Source organism: Cnephaeus nilssonii, assembly GCF_951640355.1.
Source record: "Cnephaeus nilssonii genome assembly, chromosome: 21".
NCBI classification, from domain to species: Eukaryota; Metazoa; Chordata; class Mammalia; order Chiroptera; family Vespertilionidae; genus Cnephaeus; species Cnephaeus nilssonii.
In genome coordinates this window covers 25,688,086-25,715,684 of record NC_137092.1, presented here as the reverse complement: position 1 = coordinate 25,715,684, position 27,599 = coordinate 25,688,086, and the positions used below count along the sequence as shown (strand labels likewise).

Sequence of the window (27,599 nt, the reverse complement as noted above, 5' to 3'; positions counted from 1 at the left end):
TATTGTACATGTGAGGCAAAGCCAGCTTGCCAGCATTTTAAAGAAAGAAGCTGTGGCCCAGCCAGCATGGTTTGGTGGTGTAGCATCGACCTATGAACCAGGAGGTCACCAGTTCAATTCCAGATCAGGGCACATGGCTGGGTTGCAGGCTTGATCTCCAGTAGGGGGCGTGCAGGAGGCAGCCGATCAATGATTCTCTCTCATCATTGATGTTTCTATCTCTTTCTCCCTCTCCCTTCCTCTCTGAAATCAATAAAAATATGTATTTTTTTAAATAAAGAAGCTGTGCCCTGCTTATCCATATGAGAGTTTAGACACATGGGACCTCTGTGTTAGAAAGCACGTTACCATCCCTAAAAGACAAAATAGCAGAATTGATGTGTTTCTCCTTTGTCAACAAACATTTAGCATTGATGTCAATTATAGCAATGAATACAGAGGTGGCAAATGTGCTTCTCTCTGGTGAAAATGTAATTTATTTGTTTATTGATAACAGCTCTTAAGATTAACTGGAGTTCTGGTAACCTATCAACGGTGTTTTGTTTTGTTTTGTTTGTTTGTTTATGAAAGGACCTTAGTCACTTTCAGTTTTGACATTCTTACTTCCTTGGTGTCTAGGAAGGGAAGAAAGCAAGTAAGAAATCACAACTGTGTGCAATCTTTTTCCTGATGTCTAATTTTAATATGGCAAAATGTTCCTGATAAAACCAGGACCCTCCCTTTCCCCTCATTCTCTGCCTGCTTCCTGGCCAGAGGTTGATGGTAACAGTCCAGGACCTGAGTTGAATGTGGCATCTTAATTTGGTCATCCAAATCATTTGGAATCAGCTGGCTGCCAAAATCCAGATCTGACATGTGTTAAAAAGCTGCTCAATAAGGAAACAATTTCATCTACTTCTTCTTATCCTCCCCTTTTGATTAACTGCTAATCAAGTAGTGGTTGCTCCTGTTCCCTACAAAAACCCAAAAGTCACATGGGCACCCACCTCTCTTGAGATTTCATCATCTACTTCTTCTTATCCTCCCCTTTTGATTAACTGCTAATCAAGTAGTGGTTGCTCCTGTTCCCTACAAAGATGCAAAAGTCACATGGGCACCCATCTCTCGAGATTTCATTCCCTTCCCTCGTTTATTTTACATTTAAACAGTCTTCAATGAATCCCCTTCTAAATCCCCGAATTTGTGTCTTTAACTAGATGCCAAACGGTAAACTTAATGTCACAGACTTTTTTTTTTCAATGTTAACTGCTCATTCCTTATTGTAGTTTGATATTGTTATTCAACTACTGTAAATAAATGCTCATTAACAAAATGTCAGTTGACTTTTAAAGCAGCTGCAGATGGCTTTTACTTTTCAAAAACCAGTTTCATCATTATCAGCAACAGATGAAGAGCCACTGTATCTGACAACACAGTGATCCATAATGGCTCCAACACATGCATTTTAAATTAGGCTCAATACAGTGTCTACTGAATGATATATTTTAATTGATTTAATAATGCCTAATGTGATTTTAATAAATGGGCCTCACTGGATGGATTCTTAATATAGTTAAAGAGATTTTTTAAAAGAGTCACAAAAGAAAAAGAAGGATAGAATGGGCATATGAACAGAATTATATAGAATTGTCTCATTTTTCCTCATTTTGAGACATTTTGTAACAAACTGGCAGGCTCAAAAAGTAAAGGACCAAGAAATTTCTGGAGCCAACTAAATGTATGCAGAATAAGTAAGAAAACTCCATTTTAAACAGCAGAAAGAACCTCACTAAATTAGAGAAATTTAGAAATTAGCAAAGATTAATCTGAAGCTTGAAAATATAGCTTAAGGAAATATGTCTTCCCAGACATTGGACTAACACTCATCAGGAAAGGTGTGACAGCTGCATTTTTCTACTTGAAGCTCTGGACATATTCAGAAACATGAACTAGGTAGGTTTAGCCCTAAAGTAATAAGATATAAGACATTTAAGTGGTATTAGAAGAAGATTCTCATATCTGAGAAGGGATCAAGAGCCAAATTTTCTTGTACCTGACAAAAGAAGAAAGATGGAAGCAGAGAGATGAAAATTTTATGTTTCTATTATAGGAAGCTTGGCCTACTTCTGGTTATAATGGAGTACCTCATGGCAAACCAAGTCTCCTATGAAAAGTACCTAGAAAATCCATACACATAAAACACAAAGTATACATGTTTATAAGACATCAAAGAGCAGCCAAAATACCTAGAACTTGAAGAGTCAAATCCCAGAAGGCAAGACTCTCATTAAGGTGACTCCAGTATTCTCTGTGCTACATTCAGGAAATTTGCCAATTTTGGGCATGGATGAAAAGGCTGAGAATTGGGCAGAAGGTGGAGGCTAAGAGGCAGAGAATTCAGGAGAGCTTTGAGCAGCCTCACACACACAGGGAGAAAATAAACTGGAGTTCAGGATTGACTCTAGGGAGACAAGACCCGAGGAGCCGAGATGTCTGGGAGAAGAGAGGTGTAGAGAATATTCTGGTTTTCACCTAGAGGCATTCCTTACATTCTTAAGGAATGTGGACAAGAGGCTAAAAAGCCAAGCAGAAAGCAGATAACAAGAAGAAAGTATTTGGGGGCAGTCTCAAGAGGGTGAAGAGACTAAACTGGGGCTCAGAATCTGTCAAGGAGGCTCTGAATTGATACGCCAGATCACAAAGATTACAAGTTGCCTGAATCAGCCCAGTTTTTGTTTTATGATAGCTGTATGTTAGAGGATAAGATAAATTTCCTCTGGAAAAAGATATCCTGAACACCTGTAATTTTTCATAAGCAATGTTGTGCATTCAATAAAATATCAAAAAACAGAATTAAAAACAAGAATTGGCAACAGAAACAGACCCATAGTTGACCTAGATATTAGGATTGTGAGAAATTGATTTTTAAATTTGATTAATGTGTTCAAGAGAAACAAACATCAAGAGGGAAAATTTCACCAGAGCACTGAAGTCTATAAAAGCATGAAATGGAACTTCCACAATAGAAGAATGCAGGATCTCAATAGAGTATTTAACTACATAGTGGACATAAAAAAGAGGAAGTGTTAACTGGATGATAGGTCAGAATGAAGTACAGAGAGCCAAAGGATGAAGAATGCAGAGAGTCACATAAAAGATATATGGGATATGGGGGAAAGATCCAACATACATTTAATTGGAACCACAGAAGCAGTGGAGAGAGATAACAGTGCAGAAGAAATATTTGAAAAGATAATAGCTGAGATGTTTATTCCAAAACTGATGAAAAATATCAAAGAAGTGCTGCAAATTGCAAAAGAAACCACAATTAGGCTCATGATTGTAAAATTCCTGCAAACGCAAATCTGAAACGCATCCAGAAAAAATGGACACATTACCTTAAAAGGAGCATCAGTCAGACTAGCAGCATTTTCTGGAAAGAGAAATAAAAGGCAGAAGGCAATACAATGCCAAAAGAAAAGAATAAAAATGCCAACTTGAAATTGTTTATCCAGTGAAAATGTCCTTCAAATGTGAAAGTGAAATAAACATTTTTCTAGATGGAAACAGAGAATTCATCACCAGGAGACCTGCACGAAGAGAAATGCTAAAAGGAATATTCAGACCGGAGGAATGTTATCCCAGAAATCCAAGAAGGAATGAAGAGAAATTGAAAGAATAGATGACAAATCTAATGCATATTGATCACCTTATGGGGATTAAAATATAGAGAGGATTAAAATTCATGAAAACCATAACACAAAAATTAGGATGGTGATGCCAATTGGACTATATGGTAGGAAGCCAAAATAAACTCGATTGAATTGGGTAAATCCTTGGGGTCCTTGTGAAGACATCTGGGCAGAGCTCAGTCACAGTGAAGTTAGTTACAAAAGGGGTGAGGAGACCATGGGAACTACAAAAAACACCAGGCTAAGGGCAGTGTCCAGAGCTGTTGGAGGAGTATGATCACATAGCCCTCTCTCTGAGCAGTGGGTCTACCAGTGGAACTAACATTATTGTCATGTACAGACTTTTAAATAATTTTAGATGAAGAAATATTTTCATGAACACTTCCTTCACTGTTTTATTTTCTGGTTTCAACTTTGTTCATGCTTGGTTATTCAACACCAGGGCCCTTTGATCAGGCTGTTCTTTTTTCATTTCATTATCTAAAACAAACTGAAATGAAAGGTAAGAACTTAAATTCCATTGTAGCAGGTCAAGTGAATTTGTTCATAAGACCAACATTTCTAGGTAGGACAGAAGCGTCTACATCCTGGTGACCCAGTGGGGAGCTTGTCATTAGGGGGCCGAATGTGGCTCCAAAGCTGGATTGAATATTATCAGTTTAATGTGGGGAAGAGAAGAAGGACAAGTTTTCTTTTCTCCCATAGCAATATAAATACATATTCCCACAAAGTTGGCCATGTTCTGAAAAGTATGTAGGACTTTAGGTCCAAAGAAATAAACTTACTCAGGGAGCACTTCCTAATTGTGGAACTCTGGGTACTTCTCCTCCAAAATGGGGCTACTAATATCTAATTCAGTCTTTTGATGTCTAATCTGCTATTAGAAACTTCTATTATGTTTTTAATTTTTGCTTGTTTCATTTTCCCTTTTTAGAAATTCTACTGGTTCTATAAAGAAAAAATTATGCTGTCATATTTAAATGTGGTGGGTTTGGGTTGTGTTGTTTTTGTGTGTGTGTTTTTTTGGTGTTTTTTTGTTGTTGTTGTTTTGCTATCAAGCCTGCTATTTTTTCTCTTTAAGAATAGTAAACATTCTTGCTCTATAATGGTATCTGATAATTCTAATAGTTAACATATTTGCAAATGGGCTTTAGTTGACATTGTGGTACTTTGTTTGATTGTTACCTAATTTTCTTGACTCTATGCTAGGTTCTTATGTTGGGAAATCATTTGTAGGAGCAATTTGAAGTCCAGGATTAATCACATATTCCTTCTTCCAGAGAGGATTTATATTAGCTTCTGAACGATGTCTGGGGCGGGGGGGAGGGGAGGAGGTAAAAAGCTGTTAAATTGTCAGTTATTATTGCTAGAAAGCAGAAGCAAGAAGCCCATTTTTTGTGGGGTTACCATCTCATGTGGTGATTGCATCATCCTTTCAGAATGGCTTGGGTTCGTAAGCTCCCACTTAGTATTTAGTCAAAGAAGAAAACTTATTAGGACTTTAGTACAAACAGAGGTTGGCAAACTATAACCTGTGAGCCAAGTCTGCTCTACGGCCTGTTTTTAAAATAAAGTTTTATTGAAACACAGACAGCCCCAGCCAGCTGGTTGAGCACTGACCTATGAACCAGGAGAGGTCATGGTTCGATTCCCAGTCAGGGCACTTGCCCAGGTTGTGGGCTTGATCCCCAGTGTGGGGCGAGCAGGAGGCAGCAAACGATGAGTCTCTCTCATCATTGATGTTTCTCTCTCTCTCCTGCTCTCTTCCTCTCTGAAATCAATAAAAATATATGTATTTTTAAAAAGAAACATGGACAGACACACTCATTTGCTTACGTATTGGCTATGGCTGCTTTTGTGTTACAAGGACAGAGCTGAATGGTTGAGACAGAGCCCACATGGCCCACTATTGACTCTCTGGTCCTCTGAGAAAATTTGTCAACCCCTGCTATGGAGTATTATTCCTGAGAAGTCTTGCCTGACAAGTTTGCTTGGGAGCAAGTCAATGCTATGAATTATTTCTATGAGATTTTCTTAAGCAGGAAATAGCACTGAAGAGCAAAATAAGAATATCTTCAAGGAGTAGCATGGTCATTAAATCATCACTCTGAAACAGCTCAGAAAAACTTTCCTTTTCTCGCACAGGTATTCGTTCACTTAGTTCCTGCTTTTGTGAAGAATGCATTTTCCTCTTCATTGATAAAGTCAAGCTCTTGGTGTTTTTTTTTTTTCATTAACCTGTACTTCTCCGGGCTGTGTAAAGTACCAAAGGCTTAGAGGAAATGGAAATTCACAAGCAGCAAGGAGAGGCGAAGCCGGGCACAGATCGCTGGTGATGGAGTGAGTTTTAGCACACACAGCTGACTATCTCTACACCCACCAGCAGGGTTTGTGGGGCAGAGCGAGCCTGCAGGGGTGTATGCCAAAGAGCAGTATATTCCCTGTGACACTCCCTGCCTCTCAGGAGTCATCAGGAAGACCTTAGCACAAAAATCAAAGAATAAGAACTGGGGAGAGGAAGTTCCTGCCTTTCCCTTTCCCCTCAGCACCAGCTCTGATGAACAGATCCCCCGATTCTGTGGATGATGTCAATTAGGCTACTGCTCTGGCTCCCTGCTGTGCACGGGCTTGTCTATACATAGAGGGTGGCGATGCCATCCGCGCTGTCGCTGTTGAGACTGCATCATGGTCTCTATGCAGAATTCTGGTTTAATGCTGCGTGCTCCTGAGTCAAGAAGATGACTGGGATGAAATGCCTCTTCCCCAATGACTCAGGAGTCGTGAAATATGCATAATCTCGTGGTGAACGTGTTTGTGTTGCCACATGAAACACAAGATATACAATCATTTCCCCTGACCCAGAGCCACGCTGGACAGATGCCTTCCAAGAGGCGGATAATAGGCATCGGATCCGGGAGTGAGGAATAATGAATGAAATCATGTCTTTAGAGAGAATCAGCTGCCTTACACGCCTGCCACTTTGTTTATTAATCCCCCTGAAACTCCCTGGGGACAGGAGCGGGCGCTCTGCCTGCCGATGAGTCCGTAACTCTGTGACCATTAGCTGTAATGACGCCGGGACAGACCCTTCTAAATCACGGCTGGGTTCTGGGCTGCCAAAAGCCATCTGCACCTGGGTGGCTGGCTAACAGCACCCTCATTTTATTCTGTTTTTCATGTGGAATCCACTGTCCTCCGTCTTCGCTGGAGAGCCAGGGCGGCTCTAAACCCTGTCTGTGATGTGGCACGGTAGGGAAGGAGAAGCTACAGCCAGGGAGTGGGGATCTGTGGGAAAAGCCAAGGGGCCCGCTTCCCTAACTCCAGGACACAGAAAGCCCCTCTGTTCCCGACCACCTGGGCTCACCAGGCTCGTTATGTGAGAAGGCGAGAGCTGACCAGGCAGCCAGGACCCAGGAGTGCCAGAGAAGGGAGCTCCTATGTGGCAGTTCCTGGTGCCTGGGGCAGGGGTGGGGGTGGGGGTGGGGGAGACTGTGTGATGCCGCTGGTAATTTTCCGGGCACTCAGTATGCTCCGTGGTGTCACTCACAGAAGCAGTGCCCACGTGGCTGGGGAGCCAGATGGGCTTTATTCTTGGCAAAGGCAGGAAAGGGACGCAGAGGCGGGGTTTGCTCGGCTCCTCAGCCTTCCTGCTGGTCCTCTGTCTTCCAGCCCTGGATTTACCTTTCCCAGGTCCCCACAGGGAGGGCACAGCCCAGCTGGGTCCCCTGGAAGCCGCAGATCTGCTGATTTGCACCCTTCCTGTGCATATTTGTATGTGGGCTGGGGAGACAGATGGCTCCATCCAAGTTGCTGAAAACCCAGCTGGTTATTGCTGCGCGAGAATGACCTGAGTGTGGGGCCTGAGCTTTCCTGCCAAAGCCTTGGGCAAGTTGGGAAATCTGTCCCTGTCTGTCTTTGAACTGGAGCACAGACAGATGAGGTCAGCATCGCGCATCCCTCCCTGTCCTGTGAGCTATGGGAAATACAGGAACCGTGACATCAAGCACGTTACACCCAGCACCTGGCGCCCTTACATCCCCCCCTTTTTTTTTAATCAGAAAGCTTAACTATTAATTGTAAAAAAACAAACCAACAACAGTCAAACTCATTTGTCTCTCACTTTTTAAACCAAATCTGCACCACCACCCCCACTCCAGGTAATGATGAAATAGATTTTCATAAAAAATTCAGAAATAATTCCATGTTTACTGAGCACCTATTTTATTCCAGAAATCACGCTAGGTGCTGGAAATATAAAACTGAATAATGTGTGGCCTCTATGATCAGAGAACTCATAGTCTAGCTGGAAAATACATTTGTAAAATATGTATCTATAATAATAAAAGTGAAATATGCTAATTAGACCAGACAGCCAAATGACCTTCTGGACATCATTCCGGACATTCTCTGGATGAAGCTGCCATGGCAGGGGCCAAGGCAGAGGCGGTTAGGGGTGATCAGGCAGGCAGGCAGGCAAGCAGTTAGGAGCCAGTGGTCCCTGATTGCGAGAGGGATGTCCCGGATTGCAAGAGGGTGCAGGTTGGGCTGCGGGACCCCCTTACCTTCCCCTATGCACAAATTTCGTGCACCGGGCCTCTAGTCTTACCTAATAAAAGAGAAACATGCAAATTAACCATCACGCCACTATGCACCCACAGCCAATCAGAGTGAGTATGCAAATTAACCCAACAACGATGGAGGTTAATTTGCATATGCAGGCGCAGAGCCAAGTGAAGCCTGCTATGAGGGGAAGGGGGGTGGCTGAGGGACCTACTAGAGTGGTGCTCCAGACAGAAGCGAGGACGTGCTGGCTCCGGACGGCCCGGGAGCGGGGACTTGCCGGCTCCCAGGTGGCTGGGAGTGAAGCCAGGGGCCTATTCTTGCACGAATATCGTGCAATGGGCCTCTAGTATATCTATAAAAAGAATACCGTATTTTCTGGTGTATAAGATGACTTTTTAACACAGGAAAATCTTCTATATGCCCAGTCGTCTTATACGCCGGAAAATACGGTAGGTGTAAGTGGTATAATAGAGGTAGGAACAGAGTGGCATGGGAACCTAAGGAGGGGTGGATTATTTTCCCTGGAAAACAGCAGGACTCAGCCCTGATGTGGTAATAATTGAAGGAAAGTCAGGCTTTGCCTGGAGCAGAGGTGGGAAGGACAGTCCCACCATGAAGTATGGAGGCCTGTAGAGGACACTGCTGGCTGTTACCCACTGTGCAGTCCCCAGCTCTCTCTGCCTCATCTCCACTTATTCAGGCGTCTACCTCTGCTCACATGATTCCGGAGAGTCCACCTCATCCCAGCTCTGGGGGCAGATCCCAGGGAGGCTACAATAATCCTGGTAGTCGCTCTCCTGTGAGGGTTGGGTTTAGAAATGTGTACATAAAAAAATTCTGGCCCTGTCCGGTGTGGCTCAGTTGGTTGGAATGTCATCCTGTACACCTGAGTTCAATTCTTGGTCAGGGCACACACCCAGGTTGCAGGTTTGATTCTCAGTTGGGTGCATACAGGAGGCAATTGATGTTTCACTCTCACATTGATGTTTCTCCTCTCTCTCTCTCTCTCTCTCTCTCTCTCTCTCTCTCTCTCTCTCTTTCTCTTCTTTTCTCCCTCTCCCTTCCCCTTTCTCTAACAGAAAAAGAAAAAACTTCTGGCCAATGAAACGTGAAGTCTCTGTGGGGTATCTAGCAAAGCTTCCTCCCTCCTAAGAAAGCAACACATGAAGACATGGCTTCCCTTTCTTCCCACAGATGTCCTGTCTCCTCTAAGCAAGGGAGAGAGACGGTCTGATTGTGGGGTATAAGTGTAGCCAGGGCAGGAAGCCTCACTGGTTGGTGGCGGAATATCTACAAAAGGGCCTTAGAGGAATCGAGGGTCCTACTCCCCAAAATAGGTGGTGGGTTATCCCGCAGCCATGGCCATGGCCCCGTGACAACAACGCGCCTTGATTCAAGGTGACCTCCTGCTGGGGTAGAGAAAATAGTGCAACCAGGTGAGGCGACGCAGCTCTAAAAATGGAGGTGGCTCCTTTTTAGCAAAGAATCTGCCTAAATGACGCCCTCCATGGGAACCCTGAAGCTGCGCGCTAGCCTCTCAGCCACCTCCGTGGCAATCGCTCACCACAGAAAACATGTGTAAGGTGCTTAGAACAGTATCTCAAACATGCCAAGTGCTTAGTCCGTGTGAGCAACCAGCATTATCACAGAGAGCCAAGGGTCCTTTCTGGGTGCCAGGGATAGCAGAATCATCTATAAAAGTGATGCAGGGGGTCTGCCTCCTCTTCACTGCTGCTGGGGAGGTTAGTTTGTCTATTTGCATTATTTCATTTATAACATTTATCTTCTCGCAAGTTCTTCCTTGTACTGCTGGGCCCAGCCGAGCAGTGACGCCGGCAGGGCCCTGGCTGCAGGCTGCATTTGGCCTCCCTGGTCCAAATCTTCAAATTTAGGTTGCTGATCCCACAAGTGTGAACCTCTTGGCTCCGTGTCTGGGCCTCTCTGCTTTCAGTTAGACAGGAAACCAGGGCCGGGCAAACCTCCAAGGTTTCAGATGGGCCTTCTGTTCAGATAAGCTTCCAAGGATGTTTCTGCTTGGGAACAGTGGCAGCTCCAGTTCTTTGCTGGATTTTAACTTGTGCCTTTGTGACATACCAACAGATTTAGAGCTGACGTTATAATTGGAGTGCAAATGCCTGCATGTGACTGGAATTAACCAGATGTCCACAGATCAGAGACACAAAGCTAACTGACTTCAGGGTGTTAAGCTGAAATACCCTGAGAGGCATCAAGCAATCTACTCTGTGAGAGATACTTCTTCGGCCATGTGCTTATTTTCAACCCAATACAGTTTCGTGTGTGGATATAAAGCCGTGGGGAAATGGGCTTTTGAGCCATTCTGCCCTGAGCTCCAATCCCTGCTCTGTCCTTATTAGGTGTGGCCGAGTTATTTAATTTCTCTGATCCTCAGTTTCTAGTACCTTTCTCATAGGATTGCCCAATCTGATAAGTGCCAAAAACCAGAGCACAATTCATGCTCAGTGAATGGTGGGGATTATGTGTAAATCCCCGAGGAGAGGAGATTGCTATTGTACAAATGTACTGTACCAAGTTCAGAAGAAATAATGTTAATAAAAATAATGAAAGCTAGAACTAATTGAGACTATACACTAGGCTCCTGTCTAAGCATTCACATGTTATATTTCATCAAAATAATCACAACTCTTTATCATCCCGGTTTTTCAGATGAGGAAATTCAGGCACTGAGAGATAAAGGAACTCCTTGAAGATGGTTATTCAAAACATGCCTAAGCTATTAGTCCTTGTGATGGGCCAGTTTGCTGGAGAGCACAAATTCTTTCAGACATTGTCATTATACTGGATTCTTTCTAGATCTTTTATATTGATTACCCAGTGTCTCCTAGAAGCAGTATATTAGGGAAAAGTTCTTTCGAGCATCGCTAAAATAATAGTGTCTGGTTCCATTTGGGAGAATTGAACACAGCCTTGGGAAAAGGAAGTTCTTATTTTACCTTTGCAATCAATTCAGCTTTATCAGAAACATAGGTTTAGTTTGTTTAACTAACATTCAAAAAAACGGCCACCTAGGAACAAATCAACAATGAGAGAATGTCTGTCAGCATTTGGTGTTTGGCCCTTTTCGAAACAGGATGGGCACCCTATGTAGGTACGGGGATCTCTTCATTCAAGTTCAGATTCACTTAAATTCGGGAAGTTGGCTTATCTATGAAGATCGGCTCCACAAACAATTTTTGAGCACCTACTACGTGCCCAATAGTGAAGGGTTCGTTTGGTGACTGCAGAGAGAGAGCATGTAGGTGCCTTAGGTCAGATTTGAACTTGAGGGACTCTAAGATGAAGCATTTCCAGCCAAGAATCTGAGTATCCAGATCGCCCCCTCCCCAGAAGAACTGTGCGCCCAGACTCTGGGGGCCGGCCACCCCTCACCCATTCCTCCACCTCTCCTTGCCGCATTAGAGCCCCTCAATTCTGTTTCAATTTATTAATTATCTGCAAAGTGGCTCTCAAAATATAATCCATGGGACACAGGTAAGACCAGTTCCTTAAAGTTTAAAGTGCTCGTGCTTAAAAACCAAGTAATAGCAATACATTTCTCGACAATATGATTGCTTATTTCATGCTACATTTTCAAACCCCATGCAATTTGCTCCTTTCAACAATATTACTGCACTCCACCAGAGTCCTACTTCTTCCTGTCAAAATTCTGTATTCTATATCAAGGCCCTGATTCCATGAATACTTCCAAAAACCTTAGTCAAAGTATATCTGAAAAGATTTTAGCACTATTATAACATTACTCGTCCCACCAATTTAACTGAAGTGTTGAAATGCTTTTGAGGGACGGTAGTTATACGGCAGCATCCTTTCCCCCTCGAGTCTGTCTTGGGGTAGAAACCACAAAGAACCACCTGTCTAATGCCCTCCTGCCAAGACTGCCTTTAGTAATGGTAGTCAGCCCAGCCCCTGTGAAATGCTGCGGGAGAGCTGTGATGCAATCATCACTAATCAAGTTGTTCTAGTTGATATCTGGGCATGGCTGCCTTTGTTTATGGCGCATATGAACACATTTTAATGATCCAAAGAAAATGACTGCAAGTCGCCACTTCCAGTAAAATATCAATTCTGAACTAATAAATGCAAATGCAATTGTTGGTGAGAAGGGATTGCTTTTGATCTCAGCCTGCCTGACTGACTTGGACTTCAGTGGGCACTCTTGCTAAAGGGTGAAAGAACCATTCCATCATCTCAACTCTGGAAGGTACACGTGCACCCGGTGAGGGCTCCAGGCGCCCAACTCCGCCAATACAAGCACATCCTGTACTAGCCAGGAAACACCAGAGATCTGCGTTCTCAAAAACATGCCACTTGCTTCTATGACAACGCTGGAAACATGCAAATATTATACATTTAGCAAAATCCCACACATCAGAGAGCAAACTCCTGGCTGTCTGAGATGTTCGACAGTTTTCAGTTTTATTTGACATATTTCTTTCAAGTCTGGCATTTCACACAAAAGGAAATTGGTTGCCTTAGGCCAATTTTTTACTTCTCAACGCCCTTAAGGGAATTATGCCATAGAGTCCTGCAAAAATTTGCAATCAGAACTTTGCTCAAAAACTTTCAATGGCTTCTTTTTTTCTTACACAAAAAGCCCAAACCCTTGAGGCTATACAACCTGGTACCAATGAACCTTTCTACCCTTCCATATTTTCTGTGACACCCTCCCTTTTCCCAATACCTTATGCTCCAACTACACTATTTGTAACTGACTGTTCCCTAGAAACATCCTGTACTTTCAAATCCCATGCAATTTGCTGCTCTGCCCACTTTACTCCACCCTTCCCCACATCCCCCAATACTCTGCAAGGGTCTACCCTCTCCCTTTAAAAATCCTGTACGAAGGCCCCGATTCAATGAGTCCTTCCATAAACCATAGATCAAAATACATTTAAAAGTTTTTTCAACTATTATAACGTTATCTACAGTCTATGTGATATTGCAATTATCTACTTACAATTTATTCACTTTGCGTTCCACCAGCTCTACCGCACCCCAAGGCTGGCACATGGTAGATGCTCATTAAGTGTCCTCATGTGTGCTGGAATGAAATAAGGGGTGCAGTTACTATTGTTATGTTACTATTGTGGGCATGTTGATGGGACGGGCAGGGAAACAACCACTGAACTTACAGTGAACCCACTGAATAGTCGACAATCTGTCTTGGGTGAGTGGAGCAAGAGGAAGAGGAGGGAACAGGTTTAGGATAAGTAGTTTGATAATGACTAAAAGAAGCATTTTAGGAAAAAATAAACTAATAGGGAGCCATGATGGGTTTCTGAGCAAGCTCAAGGCAGCAACAAGCCTTTCTCTTTATAAAGATTAGTGTGGAAGCTGACTGCAAAACTGGATGAAGGTGAGTGAGGCTACGCACCGGGAGATAAGAGAGGAGGCCAACACTGTGTTGGGAGAGGAAGGGGCGGGGTAAAGGCCTAGTTAGGACGGTAGGGAATGCGTGGAGAGTTGCGAACTCCCACAAGGCAGTCAGAAGGAAGAGAGCACTCACTGTAGGAAGGGGGGAGGCGGTCAAAGAGGAACCGCCATTCCAGCCTGGGAATTGAGGAGGGAAACATAGTGACTTGGTTCTCCCTTTAGCAGTGGTTCTCAACCTGTGGGTCGCCTAAATATCAGAAAACACAGATATTTACATTACGATTCATTAACAGTAGCAAAATTACAGTTATGAAGTAGCAACGAAAATAATTTTATGGTTGGGGTCACCACAACATGAGGAACTGTATTAAAGGGTTGAGGCATTCAAAAGGTTGAGCACCACTGCTTTAGGGGATAGGGAGAAAATGTTTTTTCTCAGAACATACTTTTGGATGATGGCCAGACAATTGTATATCGAATGTATATGCTGATCAAAAACTTCTCAAACGTTCAAAATCTGCTAAGTGCTGTGAATCCAGACAAGAATAAGTACAATTTCTGTCCTCAAGAGGTGCAGATGCAGGGGTAGGTGTGGTCATGGGGTGGAATAGCAGATATTATCAGGACCCCAAGTTTCTAAGGAAAGCTTTCGAAGAAGGTGCCTTGAGGAGTGATCTGGAGATGACAAGGTGAAGAGGGCGGTTGGGAATGAAGCCTTTCAGCTTGAACAAAGATGAACAGAGCTGAGAAAAGGAGTTCCAAGTGGGTACTGATGACTGGCGTAATAGGTTTCGCCATCTGCATGCCCGCGCTACGCTTTGACAGATTGCACTCTGCCCCATCCATCATCCAGCACCTACAGAGCTGCAAAGGAATAGTAAATAACAACAATGAAAACCCAGGAGTAAGTGGAATCAAAGAACCCAGCTCTGAACAGTGAAAAAGATTGCTGTTTATCTCTTCTGCAGTTGATCGTGAACTATTTAATGGTGCATATACAGACAAGGTGAAAACATCCCGCAGCCATAACACAAATGTGAGCCCTTTGCTTGTCTGGTAGACGAGGTAGGGCCGGAAAACTGTAGATGGAAAATAAAATTCTGTAAATCTGTATCACGGATATGAAATACTGATTTAGTGCTGCTGCTCTTCTAAGTTCTGAATAAATTACCCGAATACTCTCTAAGCACCTAGTGGGCTGAAATGTTCAGAGGCAAGATGGAGGATTGCCCATCAGTTATTGAAAGCATACCGAGATCCTACTAACTGTCAGACTCTTACTAACCGTCAGGCGCTCTGACAAAATCATCGTGGTTGGGACAAATAGCAATAGAGTAAGCAGATTTCAAAACTGGCCTAGCCCTGGCCAGTGTGGCTCAGTTGGATGGAATGTTGTTCCCTGCACCAAAAGGTTGCTGGTTCAATTCCTTGTTAGGGCACATACCCGGTGGGGGCGCATAGGGAGGCAATCCATTGATGTTTCTTTCTTACATTGATGTTTCTCTCCCCCCACCACCCCTCTCTCTCAGGTCAGTAAAACATATTATCAGGTGAAGATTTAGAAAATAACTGACCTACAACCAAGTTGTTGTTTTTTTTGCTGACTCATTGGGGGCAGATGTTCTTCAGGTACATCAGATCATCAAAGGTGATCTATTGCATGCGTAGCACAGGCACGAACAAGCAGAGCAGCTCCGAGGAAGAGGGTTTTTAACAAGGGTTATGTATGCTAGGGACATGGGGACGTTGGCTGGGGTTTCTACTCCTTTGTGATTCTTCTGATGTTTTGTGGGTTTTAGGCTCCCTTGCCACTGGAATCATATAGTGGTTCAAGGTACAGCTTATAGCATAAGGAAATTCCTCCTGAAACCCCAGAGATCCTGATTTCATTCATCTCAGATGAAACCTGGACATCAGTATTTTCAAAAACACTGCCAAGATGATTGCAAAGTGCAGTCAAAGTTGAGAAGCAGGCCTGACCAAGAAGAGCACTACTAGAAGGTGGACACGTGGGCCTTGGGTGTTAGCCCCTGTCAGCATGGCCGTGCTGACTCACTCCCACCCCAGGCAGGGAAGAATGGGAGCCATAGGCTCTAGAGTTCTGTTTTTCAAACTCTGTCCCAGATGCTCCACTTTCACCTACTCTTGCTCCAAAGGTTTGGCTCCTCCAGAGAGGAGGTAGAGGATGAAGAGGTTGGGGGTAGAACTCTGAGGGTGCTACCTCCAGGGACAAGTCACCTTTTGAGACTTCATGGAGACATGTCAACAGCAGCTGGCAGGCAGCCCCTGACTCCGGAAGCACTGTGAAAGCAAGGGCTAAGCTTTTCTGGAGGTGCACACACCCCCTTTATACATGGAGTCCATGCCCTGCAGTGACCTGTAGTCAGTGCACACGGGTGCAAATTCCCAGCATCACTTTGGGAGCAGAAACGTATCACTCCCATCTCACCTGACCACATGGAGGAATCAAGAGGCTCTCCTGACTGCATGGATGGGGCAAGGGGCCAGGGCTCCAGGTGGAAGAGTCTGCTATGACTTCTGAAGACATGAGAACTGAGTATTTTCAACAAAAACTTTCAAGGTAAGTCCCACTTACTGTTCTGAACTCTGCTGTCTGTTAGGGGAAAGCCCTCGATGGCATTGCTTTTGCTTCAGCAAAATACCTTCATCGCCAGCCTTTACTCCCTTATTCTGTCTCCTGTAAGGAAGACAGATGAGTAACAGATAGGCATGTAATTAAAACCAGTGATAAAGTTCCTCTCCTGCTGGATTACAGAAATGCTGGGAGGCCTGGAGGACCCGAGTGTCGGCCAGGCCACTGTCCTCATTTCACAGGAGAGGGAACAAGGCTCCCAAGAGTTGAAGTGACTCGTCTAAAACGCACAGCTAGTTGGTGCCAGACCTGTGTCCTTTAACCTGCTCTCGGAGGTATTATCTTCCAGACTTTCAATCATCCTGACAGCTTTCCTCTGAAGCCTGTCCAAAGCCCTTCTCAGCAGAAGCTCCCGGAATGGGACGCATGACCCCAGAGGGTCTGATTTTATCTGGGTCTGAAGAGAAGATTGCTCCAGCGTCCTGATTCGAGGTGTGCATTCCAGCGCCAGGCCTGCTCCAGGGTTATTTCTGACGGTGACCCTCTGGCCTATTCTAACATGCTTGAACACGGTTGCCCAGCTCATGTGTCCCGGGCCTGCTTTTCTTCCCCAAGGGGAATGATGTCCTTATTGAGTCACACCCCGCAAATGATAAAACCTCAGATGTGCAAAACATCTTCCTTTCTGCAAACACAAAGCACCTTTCTAAGACGGCCCGCCTCCTGGATGCTCTGTCAGGGAGGGTGGGGTGCCAAATGCCAACGTTCTGGACAGACAGATTAAAGGCCAGGGTTGAATTAACATAGCCTGAATCACCTGTGAAGATGGGTGAAACTTATTCTGGAAGGCAGAGAGGTGACTTTACCCAGGGTCAGCACTGAGCCAATCAGTCCTCACGTAAGGCACCCCTCCCCACCTGCCCACACTGCTGGCAAAGGCCTCTCCCTCGACTATCCCCTAGCTCTGCCATATTCAATGCCCATGTGCTTTCAGCTGCATGGCAGTCAGACCAAGCCAGTCAAAGAGGCTTAATCCTTGCCCTTGCAGGAGTTCACAATTCAGCAATTTTTAAGTCATCAGGGCATCTGTTTGTTTTCCAGATCTCACCGAGCTACATTCCTATACATGGGGATTTTAGGCCCTTTGAGATGCGGTCAGGATCAACTGCCTGGCCCCGTGCTCCCTGAGCATTTTATTTTCCATCACTGAACGCATCCCATGTCCTGGACTCACTAAGCTGTCTCATGCTGCCCTCCTCCCCACCCCGGGCTCCAGGCCAGGAGCTCCAGACCTGCAGGGCCTGCATGAAGGGACGGTCCATGCATGTCTGTGGAATGGATGTGCGCTCCAAGGAAGCCACCCTGCAGGCCCCCACCCCACCTCTGGGTGCCACCCCTCCGAATGTGTCCCAGGAAACAGGGAAGCACTTCCTATGTGTAGTGTACAGGTTCTGCTGAGGAGTGTGGATGGTGCTCCCTCCTCAAGGCCATGAATCAGTGTTCAACTCCTTCAGGGAGCAGCCGTCTCCAACATTTAGGGCTGATGCCTGCCCCAGTGTCTCACTGAGAGCACAGAGAAGAGCAGGGAGTAAGCAGACGTTAAGCTGACTCCAAGGACTGAATGGTTTCGGCCCCACCAAACTGCCCTGGAGGAAGGACACATACGGTGTTTGTTGCTGACTTGGCAATGACGTCCTCACTGCCTCCCTAGAAACACTCCGAGGAGGGCTCCTGTCTGCTGCAGTCTCTCCTGCCTCATAAAGTCTGACGCCGGACTGCTGAGGACACAGCATTCTAAACACTGAGCTCCCTTGGGATGGTGCCCAGAGCAAGATTCTGGGAACACAAATATTTCCTTAATTCCTGGGGTGAAGCTACTGCCTGGAAGCCAGTGGGGTGAAATCTCAGCAGGGGGCTTGTGATTCCCCAGCCTCTGTCCCCACCCTTCCAGCGGGGATACAAGTAAAATGAGTGGCCAGCCCTCTGGCCTTCCTCCTCAAAGGGACTCATGGCTGTTATTGTTGGCCCAGGCCATGACCCTGTGCTCAGGACAGTCGCAAATTCACATGTGAGAAGAGAATGTCCCTACAATAACCCTATGACCAGGGACATTCATCGAGCACTCGTTATGAGGCGAGCTCATCCCATGGGTTACCTTATTTAACATGACCCTATGAAGTAGGCACTCTGTGTCTGAGTTACAGACGAGCAGGTACATGAATTTCTCAGTGTCACATATTTTAAGGTTAGCACATTGCAGAATCGGAAATTCTAACGCAGCGCAGGCCAGGTGCCCACTGGCCATCCTGTTTCCATTTCACAACACCGCCGCTGACGGTTGGGGGCCTCAGGAGGATCAGGCCAAGGGACAGGACAGCCAAGGCAGCAGGATGGAAAAGGAGCAGAGAGGCAAGAGTTCACATGGAGAAAACTGGAAAGGCAACGTGACTGCTTCATCCAACAGAGGCACCACCTCCAACACGGTGACACAATACTGATCAAGCTTCTTAAACAAAAAAATGAAGGGTGGAGGGAGGCCCATGGATGGGGAGCACAGCCTTGGCAGGAATCTGAGATGCATGTGTGTGCGCGCGCACATACACACACACACACACACACACACACACACACACCACAAAACAGAGTTCACTGACATCAAAAACACAGCCTTCTTTTCCCTTCTGTTGTCTGGGTTTCTGCAATGCATCCCAGACAGAAGAATTCAACAGACTGAAATGGTAAAACTAAAGTCAGTGGCAAGGCCCAGAGTGGAAGCTTTAGAAGAGGAAATCGTTGCTTTTTTCCTGGAAGTACCTCAAGAGGAATAAAAAGAGCCATTTGAAGCAAACTCAGTGCCAGTGAACAACTAGACAATATAAAACATTAGATGTGAGAAAGGATTTGGCAAACTGCAAAGGGCCACACCTCAATTTACCCTCCACCTTAGAACTGACCACCCCCCGTTGGCCCCTACTTCAGCTTATAGGCCCCTTTACAATAATTCCTATAATACTTTATTGCACATATTAAATATCTATCTCTTCACTTTTAGACCATAAGCTACCTAAGGGGTGGTTTATACTTCAATCCTTCATATGGGGACTACAAACATAGGAATTCATTAATCACTGGCTAAATTAATCCATGACTTTTTATTTTGCCTTCCAATACCAAGCCAAAAGAACACACTGCTTCTTCCTATCCTTGAAATCTGTATGTCAGTCATCATGAACTTGAACTGATGTGAACCTAGATGCTCTTCTTTCAAGGCAGTCATAAATGAGTCCAGGCTTGGAAGTCAGGCAATGCCTGGCTTGGGTTTGATTCCTGGCTCTGCCACTCACTTGACGATTACTTGATTTTTCTGCCCCAGATTCTCATTTGTAAAATTCAAAGGCTAGGAAACTCAGAGAACCACTCCAAGGTGGAGTATTATTCTCAACACAACCACCATGAATGATTCTTTAAAAGTATATGTTAGACCATGTCATGCATCTGCTCAAAACTCTCCAATGATTTATCATTTAATTCAGAGTAAAAGTCAAACTCCTTCCATTGGCCTGCAAGACCCTATAGGATCTGGCCCCCACATACTGCTTTCCTCTGCCCAGTCACGTGGGCCTCTTTACTTGAACTCTTCATGTACCTCCTGCCTGAGGGCCTTTCCATTGGCTGTTCCCTCTGCATTGAGCTCTCTTCTCCAAGATACCCATGCGGCCAACCTCTTCTGCTGCTTCAAGTGCCACCTTCTCAGTAAGGCATACCACCACCTGATTTAAAATTGCAATCTGAATCACAATCCTGATTCACAATACTCTGATCTATTACTTTTCCAAAGCGTGTATCCCCTTCTAGCATATTCTCTATTGTTCCCTATGTATATGTGTATTGCCTGGGAGTCTCCTATGCTAATCTCACCAGCAAATCTTTTCCAAGAGCCCTAGTTTTTGTGTGTTTTGTATATTGATGTATCTCAAGTGCTTAGAACAGTGCCTGGCACACAGTGTGGGCACTCAATAAATGATTTTTGAGTGAATGAAGGTAGAGTGAAGTTAGTAAATTCCTGGCACACATAAAAGTCTTGATAATTGTAGCCACCGTTACCACCACCACTATCATCATCATCATCACTATCATCATCATCATCATTGGGTCAGTGGTGCCTCTCTTATAGTCTTGAGGAGAATAAAAGAGTTAAGGTGTATAATGTATCTAGCACAAGTTTGGTACGTAGTACATACTTGATAAATATTTTATTTTTTCTTCTTTTGTGGCTTTTTATGTTACTCCCTTTTTATGGAGGACCCTTGTAAAGCAAAATCAACTAGCTAATACACATATAAGTGTCATACAGGACCATTTACAGAGCACTCTAGAGCTGTTGGTTAATCATTACTACTATTACCAGCTGAGTATCAAAACTGAATTTATATGACTTTGCACTCTTTTGATCACGATTCTCTGTATTAAGCAACTTTCTGTTACTTTTTTCTACAACCCATGAAGAAGGAGGAAGTGGAGGAGAAGTAAAAATATACATTTTAGCTTTCATAATACCTGGGTTTACATATATACCAAGGGGAAAAATACCTACAGAAAAAGGAAATGATATCACCAGTTTAAAGTGAAGCATTCTCTAGAAAGTTATATAAGCATAAAAATGATACTGAAGAATACAAAGGTAGACACTTCCATGTTAGTGGCTGGAAATAGACTATAGATGTTTTCAAGCCACCAGAAATATTAACTTTTTGTTTTACCTTTTCTTTTCTCTCTCCCATGTCAGTGTAAAGGGAATCATTTCAAATATTTAGCTCATGCTGATGCACAAATTCTGCCCATGTATAGTTAATCCAAACACAGTAATCATTCGTGTTCCCTGCCCCTTGGAAATGCAGAGAATGCACAGAACTCAAAGGTCTAGATAAGACCGACCATCAGGACCAGCTCCTCTGGCTATCACGTCCAACGGAGTCCTTAGGCTGAAAAAGCACCCACATCGCCCTCCTTTCCTCAAAACCCCAAGCATCATTGCTGTGTGGCTCACTCATCCTTCCTCTTTCAGATAAATATTTCTTATCGTTTCTTTTTCCAACTCAAGCAATCCTGGAATGCTGAGTGGAGCAGTTCTAGCAGTTGTTGACGGAGCTGTCTTTACACCAGCCTGGAGGTGTGCCATCCTGGTTTTCTTGTAAAATGCTTTTACAAGAAACCATACTTTTCATGTCACATTAGAAAGTCAAATGGCTCTTTTATAAATTCTATACTTCTTTAATTGGAAATCATGCCCAGATGCCAACTCTTTTACCATGCCAATAAATATATCTTCTGCATAAAATATGCATTATCTTAACTTCCTACTGGCCAATCCCTCCCCCTACTTAGGGGATAAATAGAGTTTATGTACCGGTGGTATACAGCCAAGTGTGTTTTGTCTGGGGTGGTTTCCTGGAGACAAAGCTAAGGTGGAATTCACACCCAAGTTTAAATACAATCGAAGTTCAAATGGTAAACAAATGTACACATTACTCCTGAAGGTAAGAGGCAGAGCTGCAGCTAGGATCCTAAAGCCAGGAGTGGGACTTATGTGAAGGAACTGTGGTATATTTACACAATGGAATACTACTCAGCTGTAAAAAAAGAGAGGAAATCTTAACTTTTGCAACAGCATGGATAGACCTGGAGAACATTAAGTTAAAGAAACAGTCAAAGAAAGACAAGTACCATATGATTTCACTTGTATGTGGAATCTAATGAACAAAATAAACTAATAAACAAAATAGAATCATAGATGCTGAGTACATGCTGCCAGCTGTCAGAGGGGAGGGGAGTTGGTGGCTGGGGGAAAAGAGATGAATGGGGGGGGGGAACAAAAACTCATAGACACAGACAACAGTGTATACCAGATAGGGGAGGGAAGTGTGGGGAGGTAGAAGAAGGTAAAAGGGGGATAAATGCTGACAGAAGGAGATTTGACTTTGGATGGTGAACACAATACAATATACAGATGATATATTATAGAATTGTACATTTGAAACCTATTTAATTTTGTTAGCCAAAGTCACCCAAATAAATTCAATAAAAACTAAAAAAAAAAATAAAATTCCTCATACCCGTCTGTACCACTGAGCCACACTGGTCGGGTAAGAGAGTCTTAGTTTATAAGTTGTGCATAGACCCTTAGATTGGCCATCAACTGAAAGGTACCCAGGCTCTAGCCAGCTTTAGTTTGCAAATATCCTTTGCATATGAGTTCCTAGTCCATGTCACAGATCAGTTCAAAAGATTGGGATCACCCCTGTATATTCTGGGGTTATGACTGCTAATCTCTGGTGACTTCCAAAGGGATGAGTTAGGGAGGTGAATGAATATGTGTGTTATGGCATTATAGGCTGGTGGTAGAGAAGATTAGGAGGAAAATTAATGGAATTTTGTCTCCAAACGATTAAACTGTCCCAAGAAGAGGAAGAGGAGTCACATATTCAAGTCCTGGGTAAATCCTAACCTTCTTAATAGACTGCTGAAGGCCAAGTGGTAGCTGTGATGACAAGCAATCCCAGATGACCTATGTGCAATGCGCAAGAACAAAAAGGATGACATGTGTTGTTATGAAAGTTCATGTTTCTGAATAGTGGGGAAAAAGAGATCACAGAAGATACAGCCAAATCTCCTGTGTATGTTGTTTGTATAAACTTATTCCTCCTGATAGTAGATCAATGACATCTTCTTTTCTCCCAAAACCTTTTCTTTCATAGAAAGAAAACGGACTCCTGAGCTGCTGCAGGAGAGGTCAATGGTTGGTTTAATCACTTCTCCAGGGGCCTGAGAAGAAGCAGCTCCGATAGATAGATGGCATTCTATAAGAGAGCAAGCGTGCATATGTTAGCACAGCACCTCCCTTGCCCTCAGAGGCCCTACAGGGGGAAATCAAAGACTTGCTTGCTTTTGCCTCCTAATCAGCATTTGTTTTTCAAAGATTAAAAAGCGGCTTATTATTAGAGCTCCATGGGGTCAGGAAACTTCAAATGAAATAAGATTTGATATTGATAAACGCTGTGCTCCCTTCCGGAAAGATCGTTTCAATATAAATGCAGCCTCCTTAGACCTGCATATCCATTCCTTCCCCATCACAAGTCTGGAGAATACGTATGACATGGCATTAACAGGTTTTTCTTACCTATTGGTATATGTCGCCCAAGCTACTGGTGTCCTCTATGTGTCAGGCACAGGCAGAGGCTGTATGTGGATGTGACTGAGCACAGATCCTGGGGCAGGCAGATGTGAGTCTCCTTCTAACTGTGGGAACTTGGGCCACTCACATAACCTCTCTGAGATTTCATGTTTCTATTTGGAAAATGGGATCATTTGCTTGGATTAAAAGCAACAGCGGAGATAAAGTGTTTACCACCCTACCTGGTACACAGTTACCAGACATGAAACAGCAGCCATTATCATTGTCAGTCCTACCAGGCACTGAAGAGAAGACATGGTCCCTGCCCTCAGCGACCCTAAAATCCAGTGGCAAGACAAGACTTGGGCAAGTACTAGGACCACTAAAAGTGCCAGGCATTGCACAATGCCTGCCACAGATTATTTAAATGAGGTAGTTGTACATCTAGCCAGAACATCTGAAAATTTTATGCAGTAACAGATGGAACAGAATCATGCTTTCATTGCTATTTCAATATTATTTCATCTCTTACAATTATTTAAAATTCTGCCTCCTCTGGACACGCACTGGGGTACGGCCTAGCCCCCTTTCCTGATGCTTTTTTTTGATGTGTTGATATCCTTTTTTCTAGTTAATTTCAGGTTACTGCAATGTGACTTGAGTCTACTAATCACTATAACAGCTAAAATGTCATCGGTTAGATGTTAGGCATTATGCAAATAATTAAAATATGTTCAGAGAGGTCTGAGAAGAGAGTAAACTCATAAAGCAAAGATGAAATGCTCTGTTATTTCTACCTGGGAAGCAAAGGCCAAAATAAAGTAAGAAGTATAGGAGATGGGGGGAGGGAATGCCTATGAAAGATTAAGGGCAGTGGGAACAGGAAAAGGCAGAGAGAGTCTTCAGTCTGTGATGCAGGTCTAACAGCTTTGAAAGTAGAGGATGAAGGAAAGAAGATGGAAACAAGGACTTCAGACTGCTGTGAAGTCTGAGGAAGTCTCAGCCAGCCACTGGGGTATCACAACTGGCAGAATGACCAGGCTCTATCGGCCCACCATGCTCAGTCACTGCCTGGGAGCCTCCAGTGCGTGAGGGCTGGGGCTGAATGTCACCTGGAGTCTGTCAGTTACCCACACTCCTTCCAGCAGGTTCTTGCAGGGAGGTCTGAGAGGTGCACCTCCATAGTGGCCACAGATGGTCTATAAAATGATGCAATCAGAGAAGAACAAAGAGCTCTCAGAGACAAAAAGAGTGATTACTGAAGCTAGACATTCAACTGAAGGATTGAAAATTAAAGTTGAAAAAAAACTCTCAAAATGTAGAATGAGTCAAAGAGATAGAAATATGTAAAATTTTAAAAATGAGACATTAGAAGACCGATCCAAGAAAGCCATTATCCTATTAATCGGGATCTCAGGGAAAATGAGAGATAAGAAAAAATATATCACGAAGAGAAGAGAAATTCCTGGAACTGAAAACTAGGTACAGTGTTCAGCACAATGAATTTTAAAAATACCTACACCTGGATACAACTGCATAAAATCACCCAACACTAAAAAAATAAATAAAATAAAAAATAATCCCCAAAGCTTTCAGAGAGATACCACAGTTCACCTGTGAAGAAAAAAGAATCACAGAATGTCATCAGACTTGTAAAGAATTATGCTGGATGCTAGACAACAAAAGGTGGAGTGCTTTAAAGATGTTAAAGAAAGTGCTTTTCATTCTAAAACTCTCTACCTGGTCAATAATGAGAGAAGATTAAAGCATGAAAGCATTTTTTTAAATGCCATTTATAAGCAACTTGCCTTAGTCACTGGAGGAGGTACTCCAGCACAATTGGAATAAAAAAGAAAAAAGAAGACAGGAGTCAAGAAGCAGTTAATTCAACCAAATCAAACAATGATGGTAATTTTCAGGATGTTATTTATAGCAGATCTAGAAAACCTCAGTCCAGGCTGGAGTAAGAGGCCAGACAGGACCGGGAGGGAAGTCTCAATGGAATAAAAGGTGTGATTAACACTGATAATAATGGAGGATATAGTAAAATGCTGAAATGCCCCCTCTTCTACCAAATAAAAGGGGTACAAAAAAGGACTCCAGGAAAAACAAAAACTGTAAGAAAACTGTGATGCCCTTTGATGTCGGGCCCTCCAGAGAGATGGCTGTGGTACAGGAGGCAGAGATGAATGGGGTCTGTGGCAAGCTGAAACTGAGAAAAAATGAGCCAATGAGAAGCACACAGCTGGCACTTCTGACATCTGGAAGCTGAGAAGAAAGTAGCAGAGAAGGAGGCCAAGCAAAAGGAGCTCAGTGAGAAAGAACTAAGCCAGGCCAGTGCTGCTGCTACCACTAACGATGTGGGTGCTGAGGAGGAGAGCCTGGACCCAAACCAAAACCAATGGTTTCTGCAGCCAAGTAGTCCACCAACTAAAGGTCAATGGGGAAGACCCACACCACACAAGCTCCATGTAGGTGTGTTACTCATTCACTTCATTCAAGAATACAGCCATCTGCAGCCTGGGGACCACCTGGTGGCAGGTGAGATCCATACTAAAGAGCTTTTTTGGGGAAAATTCATCTCCTATGACTTGGAATCAAGTTGCAAATCATGCACAATTCCAGGAATTACAAATCAGAAGAAAAATTTATTCATATCAATAACAAACTGCATTAGGAGACATAATTGGAGTTCAGTGGAGTCCTGGGAAAACCAAGAAGGGTGAGCTGAACATCATTCCCTATAAGGTCACAGTGCTGTCTCCTTGCTTGCATATGTTACCTCATCTTCACTTTGGACTCAAAGACAAAGAAACACAATATTGTCAGAGATCCTTGGACTTGATCCTGAATGACTTAGTGAGGCAGAAATTAATCATCTGCTCTAAGATCATCACGTATATTAAGTTTCTTGGATGAGTCGGGATTCCTAGAGATTGGACCTCCCATGATGAGCATCATCCCAGAGGGAGCTGTGGCCACACCTTTTATCACCTACACAATGAGCTGGACCTGAATTTATATATGAGATTTGCTCCAGAATTCCACCAGAGGATGCTGGTTCTTGGTGGCACTGGCCAGGTTTATGAAATTGGGTACCGGTTCTGTCGTGAAGGAACTGATTTGACTCACAATCCTGAGTTCACCCCCTGTGAGTTTTACATGGTCTACACAGTCTACGAGGAGCTCATGGAAATCATGAAGATGATCTCAGAGACGATAAAGCACATTACAGGCAGTTATAAGGTCACTTACCATCCAGATGGCCCGGAAGACCAAGCCTACGAGATTGCCTTCACCCCATCCTCCAAAGAATCAGCAATAGACAGGAGTTTCAGAAAGCCCTGGGGAAGAAGCTGCCAGAAACTAACTTCATGGAAAAGCTCTTGACTGCTCTCCACTCGGGCCACAGCCAGGTTCCTTAATAAGCTTGTTGGGGAGCTTCTGGAAGTGACATGCATCAATCTCACAGACAATGAACCCTTTGGCCAAATACCACTGCTCTAAAGAGGCTCTAGTAAGCACTTTGAGCTGTTTGTCATGAAGAAGGACATATGCAATGCCTATACTAAGCTGAATCACCCCATGTGGCAGTGGCAGCTTTCCGAAGAATAGGCTAAGGCCAAGGCCACTGGTAATAATGAGGCCATGTTCATAGATGAAAACTTCTGCAGTGCCCTGGACTATAGGTTGGGGCATGAGCATTACCAGACCTAATCACCATGTTTCTCACAGACTCCAATAGCATCAAGGAAGTACTCCTGTTTTCAGCCACTAAACTGGAAAACTAGAAGGAAAATGTAGCAACTATTGATGCATTGGAAAGCACACAGCTGGCATTTCCTTCTAGAAAATAATCATTGCAAGTCACATAACTCACGCATCGTTGCACTTCTGCAAAAGATCAAGGACTGCAAGGGAATCCTTGTTTTACTGTCATAGCAAGCTACTTTGTTAATATTAATAATAGGAAGGGAGGAAAGGGGAGGCCAGGCATTATAAGCACAGATATCTGGGCCGCTTCACCAGGAAGCTGCAACTTTACACTCCTCAGGGAACTACTGGTCCATTCCCTGCAGATCACTTCAGGAAGGGGTCCAACAAAGGGAAGATGGGCACATGCACAGTGAAGTTGGGGTGACATAGGGAAAGTGCTTGTCTGTCAGTCTAACCTGGGAAAAAGATAGTT

General features: G+C 43.9%; 1 protein-coding gene and 1 pseudogene across 2 annotated transcripts in view; one reads left to right on the top strand and one right to left on the bottom strand.

Moving 5' to 3' along the window:
- Positions 1 to 16,305, bottom strand: part of LOC307093581 (uncharacterized protein C1orf21) — a 240,281-nt gene extending 223,976 nt beyond the window's left edge. Inside the window, exons 1-2 of the mRNA XM_079761799.1 lie at positions 16,243 to 16,305; positions 13,231 to 13,314 (exon numbers count right to left, since the gene is read on the bottom strand). The gene's annotated coding sequence lies outside the window, so the exon portion shown is untranslated. The remainder of the gene's footprint in view (positions 1 to 13,230; positions 13,315 to 16,242) is intronic.
- A 7,420-nt stretch (positions 16,306 to 23,725) lies between these two features.
- On the top strand, positions 23,726 to 27,231 carry LOC307093772 (lysine--tRNA ligase-like; annotated as a pseudogene). Its single transcript has 2 exons — positions 23,726 to 23,780; positions 25,679 to 27,231. The product of its transcript is annotated as a lysine--tRNA ligase-like (transcript).
- Positions 27,232 to 27,599: the final 368 nt, after the last annotated feature.